The sequence below is a fragment of the Nematolebias whitei genome, chromosome 14 (assembly GCF_014905685.2).
Source record: "Nematolebias whitei isolate Nwh7 chromosome 14, NemWhi1, whole genome shotgun sequence".
Taxonomy (NCBI): Eukaryota; Metazoa; Chordata; class Actinopteri; order Cyprinodontiformes; family Rivulidae; genus Nematolebias; species Nematolebias whitei.
This window is the reverse complement of record NC_056511.1, coordinates 30510934-30528433: the sequence shown is the minus strand read 5'-3', so window position 1 is coordinate 30528433 and position 17500 is coordinate 30510934. Positions and strand designations below refer to the sequence as shown.

The 17500-nt window shown below is 39.9% G+C and overlaps 1 protein-coding gene across 1 annotated transcript in view; it reads left to right on the top strand.

The window, feature by feature from the left end:
• specc1 (sperm antigen with calponin homology and coiled-coil domains 1) overlaps positions 1 to 17500 on the top strand; it is a 314251-nt gene that overhangs the window by 48460 nt on the left and 248291 nt on the right. The gene's annotated exons all lie outside the window — the stretch shown is intronic.

Genomic DNA, 17500 nt, shown 5'->3' with positions numbered 1-17500 from the left:
ATCATGCAGGCAATAGTAGCCACGTCTTTTTATGTTTGTGCCCTCTTATAATCTAAAGACTGAGCATAGTCTCTTTTTACAGATGCTCCCACTTACCACAGTCTTCTTTATGGTGCTAAAAATAACTACAGTGATTGGGGAATTTTAACTCTGAGCAGAACATTTTAGTGGTTGACTTTAGATGATAAATTTAACACTGTGTGTATGCCTGGGCTTGTTTGAATCAAACTTATAGCATCAAGTTTAAATTCTGCTCTTGAGGAACTTGTGACCTGTGGAAGTCTGAGATGCAAAACAAAGAGAAATGGTTCTGCCAGATATTGGAATGGGTCTGTTGAGCTTTCAAAGATGGACATCCTGTGGTGAGGAGAACATTCTTAAATGGATTAAAGTGAAATTTGTTTGCCCTGGAGGATGTGCTTCTCCAAGACAACAAGACAGAGTAACAAAATAACCATACCAAGAGTTTCTGCAGCAGTGAAAAGACTAGGCAACAGACACGTGCAACATACAAACGCTGCAAACTCTTCACTGTTTCCTGTTGCTCAGTTATGTCACAGACAACAAAAATTAATTCATTCAGTCAACCTTTATTTAAACAGGTAATAACACTGTCAAGATAAATTTAACTTTCCACTAAATAAAGCCTGTCATTTTTAAGAAAGATTTTCTTCTTGACCGTCACATCATAGTGTCACAAATAGAACTTAAATCTGAAATTGTATTTCTGTAGACCAAAGTATGTTCCCACTTTTAAAAGTTTAAAAAGGGAAAGTTGTTTGCCAAAGTTGCTAAACTTGACCAGATTCATTCAACCTTTATTTAGTCAGGTTAATCCCATTGAGCTTCGAGGACTCATTTACAAGAGAGACCTGATTTTAACAAAGTGATGACAAAAGTGGAGAACAACGACAACAACATACAATCATAAAAGAGGCATACAGATTTTCTTTTCTTTTTTCCCTTCTTTTTTAAAAATTAAAATAAGATGGCAAAAAAAAGTAGCAAAAACAGCTAGATTATAAGGCCCATGTAGAAAACTAAAAACAGGAACATGTCTACAGTGGTCCTTGCCAGGAGTCCAATAGATGCTTAAAGCCACTTAGAGAGGACAAGGTTGAGAGCTTCAGGTCTTTTTGTAAGATATTCCAGGAAACAGGAGTGGAGTAGGAGAAGGCCCTTTTGCCAAGTTCAGTCCTCACTGAGGGAACACTGCAAGTAATAATGTCCTGAGAGCGTACGCTGTAGCTGCATTCATGCAGAGACATGTAGGAGGAGATGTATGAAGGCAACAGACCAAGAAGTAATTTAAAGATGAAAATGTACCAGTGAGAGAGTCTGTGTGACATTAATGATGTCCAGTTAACCAGTGAATACAGGGTGCAGTGGTGGGTACAGTAGTTACAGCCAGTTATGAATCTTAGTGCACCGTGATAGACAGCATCCAACATCTGCAGGGTTCTTGCATGAGCGTTCATGTAAATAATGTCACCGTAGTCAATGGAGGGAAGGAAAGTCGCAGTTACAAGGTAATTCCTAGTGCTCAGAGTTGGACAGGATCTGTTTCTGAAAAAGAAACCCAGTTTAACTTTCAGTTTCCTTACTAAGTTTTCCACGTGAAGCGTAAAAGAGAGATGAGAGTCGACCAAGATACTAAAATATTTATAGGAATCAACAAACTCAATGGGAACACCATTTGAGGATAAAATCAGAGGAAGATCTGCTGGGATCGACTTCCTGTTTGAAAACGGCATCCTTTTGGTTTTATCAGCATTTAGGACAATTTTGAGGTGGAACAAATTTGACTGGATGATGTCAAAGGTGGATTGCAAAAGCTGGAAAGCCTTATCAAATGTTTTAGCTCAACAATAAACAACTGTGTCATCAGCATAAAAATGTAAGGATGCATCAAGGATGCTCTGACCTACATTACCTTTGTAGATTGTAAAGAGGGTGAGTCCTAAGACTGAGCCTTGTGGAACATCATTTTTGACTGTTAAATAACTTGAGGAAGTACCATTATGTTGAACACATTGCCTCTTATCTGAAAGATAATTAGAGAACCAACCAATGGTGTGATCTGAGAAACCAGTTTCTGAGAGCTTATGACACAAGATGACGAGATAACAATTTTGATATTTGTAGTTGTTCTTGGACTTATTCAATCAATGTTTGAGTGGAAAAACCTACATACATTATATCCAACATTTTTCAGTCAGGTCATCTGAACAGTTTCTTTTTTTTAGTGCTTAAACGTTTCGCCTTCGGTCCGGAAGGCTTCATCAGTGAAGGAAACGCACAACAAAACTGATTCTTCCCCTAACGGCTTACTCCAAAGTGGAACAAACCAGTTCTGCTTGTGATAATATGGTCTCTTTGGTACGCCCCCTCCTCCATTGCCGGCCCTCTTCCTTGTTGACAGTCTTGTCAAACTGGTTGAAAACAACAAAGTCCATGCTTTCAACCAGTTTGACAAGACTGTCAACAAGGAAGAGGGCCGGTAATCGAGGAGGGGGCGTACCAAAGAGACCATCTTATCACAAGCAGAACTGGTTTGTTCCACTTTGGAGTAAGCTGTTGGGAGAAGAATCAGTTTTGTTGTGCATTTCCTTCACTGATGAAGCCTTCCGGACCGAAGGCGAAATGTTTCAGCACCAAATAAAAGAAACTGTCCAGATGACCTGACTGAAAAATGTTGGATTGTATACCTGGATTATTGAGCATGGACTTTGTTGTACATACATTATAGTTTTGAAAACATTTTCACTATTATTTCCCTATAAAATAGGTTATAACCAAAAAGAACAGTATAACCAAAATAAAAGGCCTAGCATTTTTTTAAGGAATGTATATTGCCCGCTACCTTCCATGTTAGAGTTTTAAAATAAGATTATGATGGAAGAAAGAAGGAAGTTCAAGCCTTTCTGTTCAAACCTTAAAAATAATGTCATTATCAATCTCATACAATGTTGTGAGATCCTGTGAGATGTTAGCAGTTGGAGTATGTGTTGTGCGTAATACTCAGCTATTACCACATCAAACTTTTTCTACAAGTCTCTAAATTAGACTGAGATGTAACCATTTTTGTGTTTGCTAAGGTTGAATAGTTATGTCTTATATCTTGAATTGGGTTGTCTCCAAAAGTTAACCAGTTGGACATTGATTACTTTCTCAGAGTTTTCTTAAAATCCATCCAGTAGTTCATGAACGTGTACATAATTTCATTCCACCACATGTACCACATGCGATGCGAATGACAATAAAGAAACTCTGACGCTATCTGCCTCGGACTCTGAAATTATTTGCTAACAGACAAACAGAGTTGTCTCCATCAGTTAACACCAAAACTTTAAGCAAAGATCTTGTGCAATGTTTAGCGTTCAAAGAATGGGTTGTCAGCTACAAGCACATCTATTTTAGCTCAAAATATGTGAACCAAACCAAAGTTTAGCCATTTTTGAGCTGTTGATGCACAACCTATCTACCTTCTGAGAGTTTAATTTAAATCTGTCCAAGGTTTCTAGAGATATTTGGTAAAATATGAACACCCACTCACAGAGAGCCAGGCAATTATTTAAAAAAAAAAACTGTCAAACCAAATGCATTCATTCACAAACCAGTTCATCCATCCATCTTCCATCCATCCATCCATCCATCCATCCATTATCTTTACCTGCTTTTTCTCTTTTGGGTCAAAGGGGTCACTGGTGTCCATATCCAGCAGTCACTATACAAGAGGTGGGGGACACTCTGGACAGGTCTCCAGTCCACCACAGGGACACATAGAGACAAACGAGACAGCTTCATATCATAAATATTAAAGACACACATACATTATTAAAGTACAAGAGCAGGAAAAAACAACAGCCCCAAATCTCACTGACTGTACACAGTTTAACCAAATATAACACACCACCCCCACCCACATGTAGGTGCACCCACGTACATGCTCATGCTTTTGTTCACTGCTGGTTCAGCTGTAGGCAAAATCCAAACCTTCGGTTTGCTTCCAGTACCCAGACCAGCTTCTCTTTCCTCCATTTATGAGGAATACATCTTCTGGGTGACTGCAGTTGTGTTGCCTGGAGGCAAAGTCATATCTGATTTGCTGCTATTCACCTGAAATATACCAGACACGAGCTGCACGGTCATTGTCAGCCGAAAATCTCAGTCCTGCCCTTGTTTTCTTATTTGTTCCTCCTCTTCTTCCATGTCCTGTCTGTGTGTGATGGTAAGAAGGTTGGATCAGCTGGTACTAGTGAGAGTCAGTCTGGCAGCAGTGGGAGGGTTCATGTGCTCGTGTGAAAGCCACTCCTCCTTTGAGCCGATTCCAGTCATCACAGCAGTAATGAAGTGCACTCAACACTGCTGCATGCCACTGTGACATACTGTCACTTTCCTGGAGGACAAGCGCACATTCACACACTCCCAACAATACATGCTGCCTGCCTCCTCACTCGTGCCCACACACATACTTCTTATACAGTCTTAGAAAGACGTGGGGAAAGGAGACCAGGATCAGAACGAAGGAAGAGTAAGAAGAATTTTACGTTTTTCACGGCTTCCCTTGCAAGTGACTGACCAGAGAAGATCGAATGTGCTGAACAGAGACGACACTCCTGGCACACACCTCTCCCCCGCAGTCACGTATTCTGGGATTAGTCTGCCTTGGTGTAAAGTGTGGGAGTCGCGGAGCAGACCAACATGGGGAACCAAGCAGGGAGACTGGAGGAAACCGAGCCAGGTCTGGTTCTTCTGCTGTGGTTTGCCTTCAAATCACTTGTATTTGTGTGTTTGTCCATGCATGTAAATGATTCCTACATTTTTGACTACGATAGATATGAACTAATCTGTCATTTTGTGTGTTTGTAGATCACTGATAGACAAGTCTTGATTAATCACTACTGACAAGATTTACGCCAACAAAGCAATGACTTATTAGAAATGAGTTTTCTATGTATTCCTTCTGCCATGATCTTTTCAACCATATTCACACTTTTTAAATGTGTGGTTCTCCATGTGGTCATTTGTTGCTTTTCTTCATCCAATCAGTGCAGAATCTGTGTGTGTGTTATGATTGCACTTGTGTGCAGATTTGACAAGTCAGGTGGGAGAAAGTACCGAGCAGAATTTGCTTGTCAATAAGCATGAGAAAACCTGCCAGAGGAGATGGTATTATCAGCTGCACACTCACATCCTTTCACTGCCCCGAGCTCAAGATTTCCATTTCAAAGTCCTTCTGAACTGCAGTCGGCAGCAGATTCTTGCTTATTGAGGGACGGCCAAGCTCTTCCACATCTTTGTAACATCTTTGAATTTCTGTGACACATGACCATTTATATCTTGAGCATATGTTTGGACATTTCATTTCCAACTAAATAAAAATAGTTGAACGGATCAGTAGCAGTTTGCATGCAAGGCATCAGTGTTTTTATTTCATTGGTTTGTATTGGACTGCAATATTTTAGGAGCAGGTGTTGCTTAAAGATAGAGTGCAATAGTCTCAGTATGGAAGGCAATGATTGCAAGCTATTGCATGCTCAATGAGATTAACCTGGTTTCTTCTGTGTGCATATTTTTGTACTGCATACGGTGCACAGTTAATGCATTATACAAAACAAAATTTGAGTGTTGAATTAAAAATGAGAGGAAAATGGGTCATTATTTTTGCTGGAACTAACTACTCTTGATTTAGGAATCAAGACTGTTTCTTGCAATTAGATACAATTAGGGTATAAAAAATGAGTTTAGTACTTTGATGTATTATACATTTGTGACATAAAATATATGTTGAGCACCCAGAAATAATGGACACAACTTGTACACCAGCAATGGTTTTCTTAAACTCCTCAAACTGCCTTGATCCATTCAGATATTACACAGATAACATATCTATGTATCGGCTTGAAGTGTTATGTAAAAGTGCTCGTGGTGTGGAGAACCATAACCATAACTTGACATCACTAACACCCTGACTGTACTACACTACATCAGTGACACACCAGTGACAGCTTGCTTTTGCATACCTTACCCCTAACAGACTTTCAACAAGACAATGCCTGTCCGCACACAGCACATGTCTATGAACTGTCTGTGTCACGTTGAGGTCCTTTGACTAGTAAGATTCTCTAATCTTTCCCCAAGTGAACTTCTATGGCTCAGAAGAGCCAGTTACAGCAGCTATCAGCCAACGTGCAGCTGGAGAGGATATTGTGTATATTAGATAGTTAGTGAATATTTAGTTTATGTTTTTCTTAGTTCATATCTTAGATCTTATTATTGTTTTTCTTTTACATTTTATTGTTGGATGTAACTGGGATCCATAATTTCGTTCCACCACATGTACCACATGTGGTGCAAACAACAATAAAGAATATCTGAATCTGAATCTGAATCTGATTTTGACGACTGTCACAGTTCCAAAACAAATTGATGCTTGTAGCCGAGGGGGTGCCACACCCTGATGACAAGGGACCATCTTCATTATTTATTTAATCTGATATTGTAATCATTGCTTGCAATATCATCTAGGGATGTTTCAACTTGTGCAGTTTATTTTAATGTCCTCCACTGTGTCTTGGTGTTTAACATTTATTTGTGAATGTATACACAGATGTGTGGCTAAACTTCTGAATGAGTGTTTTCTGTTTGTTCAATAATTTTTCCAACCTATAAAAAGTATTTAAGCTGTATTCAATTTGATACTCTTTGACTTGGGTCATTGGGCCACAATTTAAAATGGAAACTGAATATGTTATTGAGAACTAAACATTTGACTATAAAACCAAACACATACAGTATGTCTAAAATGTGTCTACAAACCATAACAATCAAGCAACCAACAATTCTGGCATGCCTTGAATCCACATCTTCACATGTGCATTCACTGAAGTTCATCAAGCAGAGCTGATCTGTCGTAGGCCAGTTAGGCTATCACACTTTGGAAATGCTGTGATGTCAACCTGCTTTTCATTTTCATGAAGAGGCACTGTAGGAAATGAAAACTGACTGCTTTTGTCATGGCCACAGACATAAGGCAAGACTTATGAAGTTTTGTGGCTTACCTAAAATAATTAATCATTTGATAAACATTGAAATAGTGCTGAGAACAACAGAATGTTTGGTTTTCTGCATTAGAAAATGGAACAGTTCTGGTGATGGCGGAAAAAAAATAAATGTGGGAAAAGCAGGAACTTGTTCACTTTTAGATTGACAGTTTTATCTCTGAAGTGGAAGCCATATGGAATAAGCTGTCTGCAGGAATGATAAGCAAGTTGTTATCAGAACTGAACGACACTGATGGCTGCTACACCAAGCCACCACAACTCTGCACATGGAGAACAGCCAGGACCAGAGCCTGTGATCAACACGCTGATGATTTTTGATAAATTGCCAGTAAGATACAATCCAATAACCGTTAGGTCCATTTTCAGAGCTAATACTTAATCATAACATTTTTGGCACAAGGTAAAAGTTGAACGTTGAAAAATATTTGTTTAGTTGATGTTAGAAATGTAATTTTTATTTAGTCAAAAATGGGAAATTTCAAATACTTCTGCAGAAGATTAACTGAAATTCTTGAAAGCAACTGCAATATTTTAAAATGCTGCCAAAAACTTTAATATTAGGAGACCAGACTATTATCAGCTTAGCAGTTAGAAAGTTATTAGAAAAATATCATTGGTGTCTGCACTCAGTTTATCATTGTCGAATTTAGGTTTTTTAAAATTTTATTTTATTTTAAAGAAACTAGCTAAATTCACTAATAATGAGCCTGGATAACATTTTTGTCACCTATAAAGACTTGCCTGTATGCTGTTAATCTATAGCATGTGGACCAGCAGAGACTTGATTTTAGTGACATTCAAACTACTTTCACTTCATTTACTTTCTGATTTTTATGTGTACAGCTTCTACTTGTTAATTTTTTTCTATTAAAAATAGTTCTCAGGTTTTATATGTAAATCTCAGTCAGCTTTACTGTCTTTCAATTATCCTGTAGTACTGGCTTCCGTTTATATTTTGCCTAATTGACATTATGTTTGACACTGAAAGACATTTATTACCACTAGCACTGAAAAACAGATCCTGAAAGAGACCCAACATTGTCTAATTTATCTTTATAGCTGACAACATTCCCTTTTTAATACTTCTGTTAATGAACACAGATGTCTCTTTTATTTTCCATCTATGCTGACAGATATGTCGGATGAAGACTGTTCCCAGTATGGGCAGATGTCGGCTCCATTGTGTGTAACAAGTCAACAAATACTGAAGGGCATCAGTTCATGTCACCATAATACCACAAAGGAGGAAAATGGCATGAAGTGAGGATTTATCCAACATCTGATAGCTTGGACACTCCGATGAAGTTACTATTATGTTAGTTGGTTACTGTAAATACACAAAGCTTTTCTCAACACTTTGTGTTTGCAGAGGGAGATGTGTGCTGTGTGAATGTCCTGTTTGTGTAATGGAAACTGTTGCCTGAACATCAAAGTTTGATACATCATTGCCCCCGTGTCTCAGCTCATAAAAATCCCTTGTTTTGTGCTCAAGCAGGCCTGAGATTGTGTGTTCAGTCCATACAAATCCAATTTGCCCTGGTGTGGTTTGTATATCTGTTAGGTTGCAGTTCTTCAGTTAAGGTATGTGAAATCTGGCCTTGTTGTGAATGCTGATCTGTTTCTTATCCACAAATGGTTTTGTCTTGATTCAAGGATTCAAGGTTTTTTTATTGTCATTCACGCCACATGTGGTACATGAGGTGGAACAAAACTATGTACATAGGGTCCCAGTTACATCCAACAAAAATACAAATTGTAAAGAAAAACAGTAATAAGATCCAAGACATGAACTAAGAAATACACTAAACTAAGAGATACACTAAACTAATAATACACTAAACTAAGAGATACACTAAGCACTAATAGTACAAAACAATGCACCAAAAAACAGCAGCACAAACATGAGTCTGTGTGAGCAGATGAGGACGAATGAACACAGAAACATGAAATAAATCATGAGATCAGCAGCATGGATTGTCAGCAGCACATATCAACAACCAAGTGGCATTACAGTGATTTTTTTCACAGTGATAATCCTGACTAGGGATTCATGAGTCTAACAGCCTCATGGTAGAAGCTGTTCCTCAGGCTAGTGGTTCTACACTTAATGCTCCTCATCCTTTTCCTGAGGGTAGTGGGGCAAAAAGTGTGTGTGCTGGGTGAGTGGAGTCCTTCATGATGCAGGTGGCCCTCTTCCTGCATCTGGAAGTGTAGATGTCTATGATGGTGGGGAGACTGACTCCAACAGACCTCTGTGCAGCCTTCACCACTCTCTGCAAAGCTTTTCTTTCTGCAGCTGTGCAGCCTCCATGCCACACGTGGATGCTGGAGCACAGGATGCTCTCCACTGCACACCTGTAGAAGGAGATGAATAATGAGCTTCCCAGCTCTGGGGGGGGGGGGGGGGGTATTCTTTCTGAAGTTCAGTTCAGTTTATTTATATAGCCCCAAGCCACAACAGAAGTCATCTCAGGGCACTGATGGCCCAAAATGTTTGGCCACACCTGGATACTCATGTACAAAGGGTGTGTATGCACAAAGATGTGGCGTATACCCTTTTTCACATAAAACTTCAGATGTATCTGGAATGAAATGACTGTGAAAATATGCACAGCCCCATGCCAACTTCATGGCTGGCATATGCACACTTCACTGGGTATTGGTTCATTGGCAACACTTGGAGGTTATTCTGGGAAACTGTTGTACACACCGGACACACACATTGAACAATTAATACACCCACATGTTTGCAATTAGATGAGTGAATATAAAAGCATGTACAAAGTGGTGCAGAAAATACCTGTAACAATGGCTTTAGCATTATTAGACGATATAGCAAATGGTGCAATATGCAGAGAGCGTGTATTTAAAGACAGAGGATTTTCTGGCCCACGATGACAATTGGCTCATCAGACGTTTTTAGGCTTCCCAGGGCAATCCTTTTGGAACTGTACTTGGATCTGCAGCCATTATTGGAGCGTGACACAGCGAGGAGCCGTGCACTGCCCGTGCATATACAGCTGCTGACCACACTGGGGTTTAGGGGCAACAGGGGCATTCCAGGGGGAGCTGGCAGACTGATCGAGACAGTGCCAGTCCTGAGCTGAGCCATGCCAGCTGTGTGGGATGGATCTATCCATATGTCAACCAGGTATATCAAATTCCCAGGCCAACATTAAACTGCAATTTTCAGCAACAGCTGGTTTTCCTAATGTACCGGTAAATGGAGCTATCGACTGCACACACATTGCTATAAAAGCACCATCACAGGTTGAATTTGTTTATGTGAACAGGAAGCCTTTTCATTCAATCAGTGTGCAAATTACGTGATGCTCAAAAGCAACTACCGGTAACCAACACTGTGGCGAGGTGGCCTGGTTCAACGTACGATTCATTCATTCTAATGAACAGCATGGTTAGGAACACTACAAGCTGGCATGGTTAGGAATGGGGGGCTTCTTAGTGACTAATTTCATTCAATTATCCTAAAATATCTGACCATTTGTTCTTGATTTCTGCATGTGTGTGCTGCTCTGACCCCACAACATTTACAACTTTGCATACATTCCTGTTGCACTTGGCTCTAATGCCAGAGGACAGCGTGCCAAACAGAATGTTTTTATGTGTCTCTACCTCATTTAGAAGCATATCCAACTCATATTCATGAAGTTCTCTCATGTCTAGACATTGTTTTTGATAGTGTAGAGAGTTCCTCAGGTGCAGGGCATATTTAAATCTATTTGCATATTTAAATGGAGGCGTGTCAAGGGAGGAGTTGGATATTCTTTCATGTGCGCTCAATTCCACGTTGATTGGGATGTACAAAGGAAGTGTGCTTGGATTCATGTGTACTCACGGTTTCGTACATCTGGATTTATTGTGCGTACGCTGTTTTCTGGATTTAAACATGCCCCATGTTTCAGTAGGAAACTAACACAAGTCTTTGTACATGAGAGATTAGGCTTTCAGCAAGAGTTTCACCAGACAATTTAAAAACATTTTTATAAGCTATCCTGATGCATGCTCAATAATCCAGGCAGAAAAATCTAAAAAAGTTAAATCTGGTCCTCTGGACATTCAAAAAAATAAAACAAAACAAAAAAATTGTAAAAACGTTTCGTCTTTCATCTGATAGACTTCCTCAGTCTGAGGTGCTGTATTCAGCTCAGTCTTATAAATAGCATCTTCTCAGAGTGGATCAACCAGTTTGCTGCTGACAACCAAACAAGCTGTTCACATAATCAAGAAGGACCATCAGCCTAACAATGGATCATTAGCACACTGATGGCTGTTTACTATTCACAGAGGGCTGAGTGATACTAGCAATAACAGCATTGTAAGAGGGGGACAGATGAACACGGAGGCCTCCACCCCTTTTTAATGATGGATGACTTCTTTTCACAAAGATTGCCTCCTTTACTCCTCTCTCAAATCATTGTTCCTCTCTATCAAGGTTGTGAACATCTTCATCCCTGAAAGAGTGACCGCTGGCCTGGAGATGAGTGTAGACCACAGAATCTTGGCCTGATGATGTTGATCTTCTGTGCTGGGCCATCCTTTTGGCCAGTGGCTGTTTAGTTTCCCCGATGTAAGACTGATCACAGCCCTCCTGACACTGAACAGCATACACAATTTTACTCTGTTTGTGTCGGGGGACTGGATCTTTGGGATGAAACAGTCTTTGCCGTAATGTATTTTGGGGTTTAAAAGCCAATGGGACGTTATGTTTAGAAAATAAACGTCTGCTTTTCTGATACTCCCGCAACATATGGTAAATGGTAAATGGACTTTACTTATATTGTGCCTTTCTATCTTATTTCAAGATACTCAAAGCACTTTATACTACAATCTGTGTCCTCTTTTACCCATTCGTACAGCACTTTACTAGATCTCTACAAAGCTAATTGAACAAATCATTCATCCATCCATCCATTATCTTTACCCGTTTGTTCCATTTTGGGTCACGGGGGTCGCTGGTGCCCATGTCCAGCAATCACTGTGCGAGGGGCGGGGTACACCCTGGACGGGTCGCAAGTCCATCACAGGGCCACATAGAGACAAACGAGACAAACAACCATTCACTCTCTCACTCACACCTAGGGACAATTTAGAGTTACCAATCAGCCTAACATGCATGTTTTTGGTCTGTGGGAGGAAACCGGAATACCCGGAGAAAACCCATGCATGCACGGAGAGAACATGCAAACTCCACCCAGAAAGGCCCCTGGACCGGGGTTTGAACCAAGGACCTTCTCGCTGAGAGGCAGCATCTCTACCAGTTGCGCCACCATGCTAACAAATCATTCTAATGAGACTAATCGGTGCTTTAGATCACATTCATACACTGATGGGACACACATCAGAGGCTATGAGGGGTTCATTGTCTTGCCCAGGGACACTTTGGCATGTGACTGCTGGTGGATTCGAACCCCCAACTCTCGCATTGGAGGACGACTGCTCTAACCACTCAGCCACAGCTGCCCCATATGGAATGACCACTGGTCTGGGTTTGGGTTCCTCCTTTTCACCTGATGGCTGACTGGAGTCCGGATTGGGTTTCTTCTCTGCTTTCAGGAAGGCACACTTAGGATATCCACATTGCTCTAATCTATAACACTGAGCTGAATACAGAAACCCAGACTGAGAAAGTCTTTCGGATGAAAGACGAAACATTTCAACTATTTTTTTGTTTTGTTTTGTTCTTGGTAATAAAGACCTCACATTGTACTGGTTCAACAAATGTCTTGAGTTAGTTTGATGTTTACCCAGTAAATGTGCACGTGTAGGTCCAGGTATAACAATAAAAAGAAAATACAGTCAGGTTCAGGATCACAATTGGGGTTTGATTCCTCTGGCTTGATTTTAATTTATTCCTATTTCTGGAAAAAAACAAAACAAAAACCTTCAACTCTTTTCTGTTCTTCTTCTGCTTTTCTGCATATAACTCTGTTTTTTAATTACCAGGTTTTTATTGAAAACAACACACTGCAGGATCATTTAACCCAGCATTAGAGATCAACACTGTCAATCAAAACGGACGTCTTGACTCGGTGTAACTTTTCAAAGCAGAAATGTGCAACAAAATGCATGAAGTTGTTTTTATTAAAACTGTTTTTAAATAAATGGTACTGAATAAGAAGTTCTTTAGTTTGGTTGAGTCCAAAGGAAGAACTGAAGTACATAACTATTTAAAAATTATAAGATTATGTCAGTTGTTTAAGTCCGACATCTATTTTTTTATTATTTTTTTTATTATTAGCCCTTTATTTATATGGGTTAGTTCCCATTGAGCCTCAAAGACTCATTTATGAGAGACCTGTTTATTCCTACAACAGATTTTTAAAAATCTAATCCTTCTCATAGTCACACTTCAAAGCAAATCTCATTTTCCTAATGTTCTTTAAGACTTGTACCATTTATTTAAAGTACTAAAGCCAAACTGGAAATCATCAGAAGCTTAAGGCTGAATTTGATTTCAACCCGTTCCCATCACACGTCTTGTGAAGTTGTAATGAAATAAATTTTCGTAATAATTCTTCATAGAGATCTGTGTTTAATAGTTTTTCTTTTTGATGTATTAGAAAATCTGTTTTCTTAATTAGTTGGCTCGTGATCTGTGCTGTGGGCTGTCTCTTTAGGATATTTGTTCAATCAGACCAAGAGGATGCTGTGTTAACAGTCTAAGTATGCAGGCCAGCTAAACTAATCGCATGAACTGAACAAAACCAAATAATATGAGCCAAGTGGTCCTTCATCTTGTGTTGCAACCAAACACAGCACAGTGCAGTTTACTTTTCAGGCAGAAGTGACTGTCAGCTAAACTTACTCAGACTTCATGCAACACTTCTACCTTTCAAGACTGATGCCACATTACTCTGCACAAGACCTTTTAAAGATGCACATATTTAAACTCTGTACACTGCTGATAGCTGGGACAAATCCAGTAAATTACAGTAAAAGCTTGAATATTTGACCTCACAAATGGTTTGCATTTTATGCTTCTAGCTTAGTCAGAGATTGAGGATGAACAAGTTGTTGTATTTTTTTCATTAAACTCTCTGGAAAGGCATTTTGAAACACATTCTGTGGTCAAAATGGGTGAAGTTGTAAAATGCATGTTTTAAGTAGAGTGGGGGGTTTATTCCTTGGTAGAGTTTGGTTTAATTGACCAATTGAAAAATAAAAAAATCTACAGCAGCTTGGTCCATTGGCAGAGTGGTTCTGATGACAGTAACATGGTCCAGTTAGAAGATGATACTGTTAGCAGTGCAGTGAGGTTTCTCTTAGCAACATGGTCCCATAAGCACCATAGTACTGTTAGCCATGTGGTTTGGTAGCAGCGTGGTCTTGTTAGCAGCGTTAGCAGGTCTTGTTGGGCAGCTGTGGCTGAATGGTTAGAGCAGTCGTCCTCCAATGCGAGAGTTGGGGGGTTCGAATCCGCCAGCAGTCACATGCCAAAGTGTCCCTGGGCAAGACACTGAACCCCTCATAGCCTCTGATGTGTGTCCCATCAGTGTTTGAATGTGAGTTAAAGCACTGATTAGTCTCATTAGAATGATTTGTTCAATTAGCTTTGTAGAGATCTTGTAGAGTGCTGTATGAATGGGTAAATGAGGGCACATATTGTAGTGTAAAGCGCTTTGAGTTTCTTGAAATAAGATAGAAAGGCGCTATATAAGTACAGTCCATTTGTTAGCAGGTCCAGTCAGCAGCATGATGATAACAAAGACCGCGGCAGCTGCCTCCCAGACTGCCCTCCAGAACTTGGTCCAGCAGACCGAGAACATCCAAGGTTCCCCCGCTGAACCAAGTGGGGTCCACAGAGTTCGGTCCAATCAGGCAGACGGAGGCTATTGTTAGCAACATTAGCAGGTTAGCAGTTCCCGTCAGCACCCCGATGGTAACAGTGACCGCAGCAGCTGCCCTCCAGAACCAGGTCTGGCAGACAAAGAACATCCGCACGGAACCGAACGGGTCCGTAGTGTTTGGTCCGTGCAGACAGATGGAGGATCATGGAGACAGCCATCATGACAGGCCTGAACCCAAGGCTGGAAGGACTAAACCACGATGGCAGGATGGCAAAGCAGCGACACAGAAAACTCCACAAGTGTATCACGGTCATACCCGTATCGTGGATGTGCATTGTAGGCGCAAAAAGAAAGTTGAAACTAAAGCAACAGGAGCATAAAAAGATTGAGTTCACTGGGAGAATGTGAAGCTGTGGCTCAGCTGAGCACGGCCATCTTGGAAAAAAAAAAAAAAAAAACTAGATAGCAGTTCTCTGCTCCACACAGAGGGCTGTGGTAGCTCGTGGTCTGTGGTTGTCAGGAAGAACATCCGGTGTAAAAAATAATTGCCAAGTCTTTTTGCGAATTAGTTCTCTGTGGCAACCCCTGATGAAGGAACAGTTAAAAAAAAAAATGTGTGTATACATATATATATATATATATATATATATATATATATATATATATATATAGGCACATTGTGTGCCACGGGGAACTAAAGAGAACATTTGCTATTTAAAAGCAAAACATAAATCCTTTTTTATGGCATTTCTCATATTTTTGACCATTTTTGACTTGTATTGTAATATTTGTATGAAATACTTGACCACACTACAATAAGGTCTGTTTAATGTCCAGACCCTTCTCATGGAAGTACATTTTTATTTAACCACAAGCTGTAGTTGGAATTGTTCTTGTTAAAAAGTTTCAAAAAACAAAAATAGTAAAAAAAAGCACACTTTTCTCTGGTACATCACCAAAAAGTGCTGTTCATAAATGATAATCCAACGTTATGTGCATTTAAGCTTTCCACTTTTCTAGTTGATGCTTTCTGTTGAATTGAATTTTAATTTGTGAATAAATAAACATTTGTGCAGGAGGAAGGGACTATCTGTGAGTTTAAATATCTGACTGATGGGTGCCCGTTTCACGCCCTTTCACTTTGACAGCAGGAAGGCTGTAGCACAGACTACATTTCTGCGTCTCCCTTTCACTCCCACCTGACTGAAAAACGATGGATCACATTTCCTGAAAGTCTGGGAGGAAGACAGAGGAGTGGCAGAGTCAGTTTCCTTTACAAAGCTTGTTTATTTTGGTGACGATGCCAGTGAGTCAGTTCAGTGGCCAACTCTGTGACTCTTGACCACCTGCAGTCATTAATTCATCACAGCTCCTCACCCTGCTGCCCTGTACACAAAAGTCTGTGTGCTCTGCTCAGGATGCACTCCGTCACCTTTTGACTGGCTGGCTGCAGTTATTGCACTCGAGCTGGACCACATCCAGACTCCAGGCTCCTGCTGGGATTTGAAAGCTTACGTTCATTAACTAGAAAGAACCCTGCACTGTGAATTACTGTGACTGACAATATGACTTCCCATCAAAATAACCAACTGTCTTTGGAATAAGTTTGTTTCATTTAGGTAATGTACAGTCGCTGCATACTCTATTCAGAGGCAGTAAGTCTGGTTTTGGAGCTAGTTTTTGAACAATAATAACATTTATAGGTAAAGATTTTCTTCTCTTTCCTTGAAGCAAGTGTTTACAGCATATTTGTGTGCTGCTTATTGTAAAAGATGGTTTAGTCAAGCAGCTCATAGATTAATTCATAGCCCAAGGCGAAAACTCTTCTCTGTGAACCATTTAACTGCGCATTCTCCTATTTTCACAGATTTAGTGAGTTAGAAGTAGCCATAAATACAACTGGGAGTGAGTGGACCTACATGAAAGACTGCATCAAACAAGACTAAACAGTTTAACCACCAAGGCTTTGGATAATGAAGTGATCATTTCTAAATGATTTGCATGCTCAACAGAGAAATATATTCCTGTTAGATAAACACATAGATAATCCTATCTTGTGGTTTATTGGATCAAGTGTACATGAAGTAATTTTTGGATATTTGAGTCAATAAAACCATCTGTCATCTTTACCTGCTTCTTTGTTTCAGGGTCGTGGGGGGTCACTGTTGCCCATGTCCATCCGTCACTGTGCGCGAGGCGTCCATCACAGGGACGCATAGAGACAAACAAGCATTGACTCTCTCACTCACACCTAGGGACAATTTAGAGTTACCATTCAGCTTAACATGCATATAAATTATATATTTAAGATAAGGCATTGAATGACTATTTGACAAAATGCTTGTATTGATAGACATGAACATTTTTAGAGAACAAACAGGAGAGAAAGGTAAAGTAAATCAGTGGTGTGCTACATTTTCTCCTGTCACTCTTTTTAGGTGGTCACAGAGCAACACCACTGGAGCAGATGGAGTTAATCATCTCTTTTGTGGCCATCTCAGTCTGTACTGAAAGAGTTTTATCATTGTATATACATTATCTATCTATCTATCTATCTATCTATCTATCTATCTATCTATCTATCTATCTATCTATCTATCTATCTATCTATCTATCTATCTATCT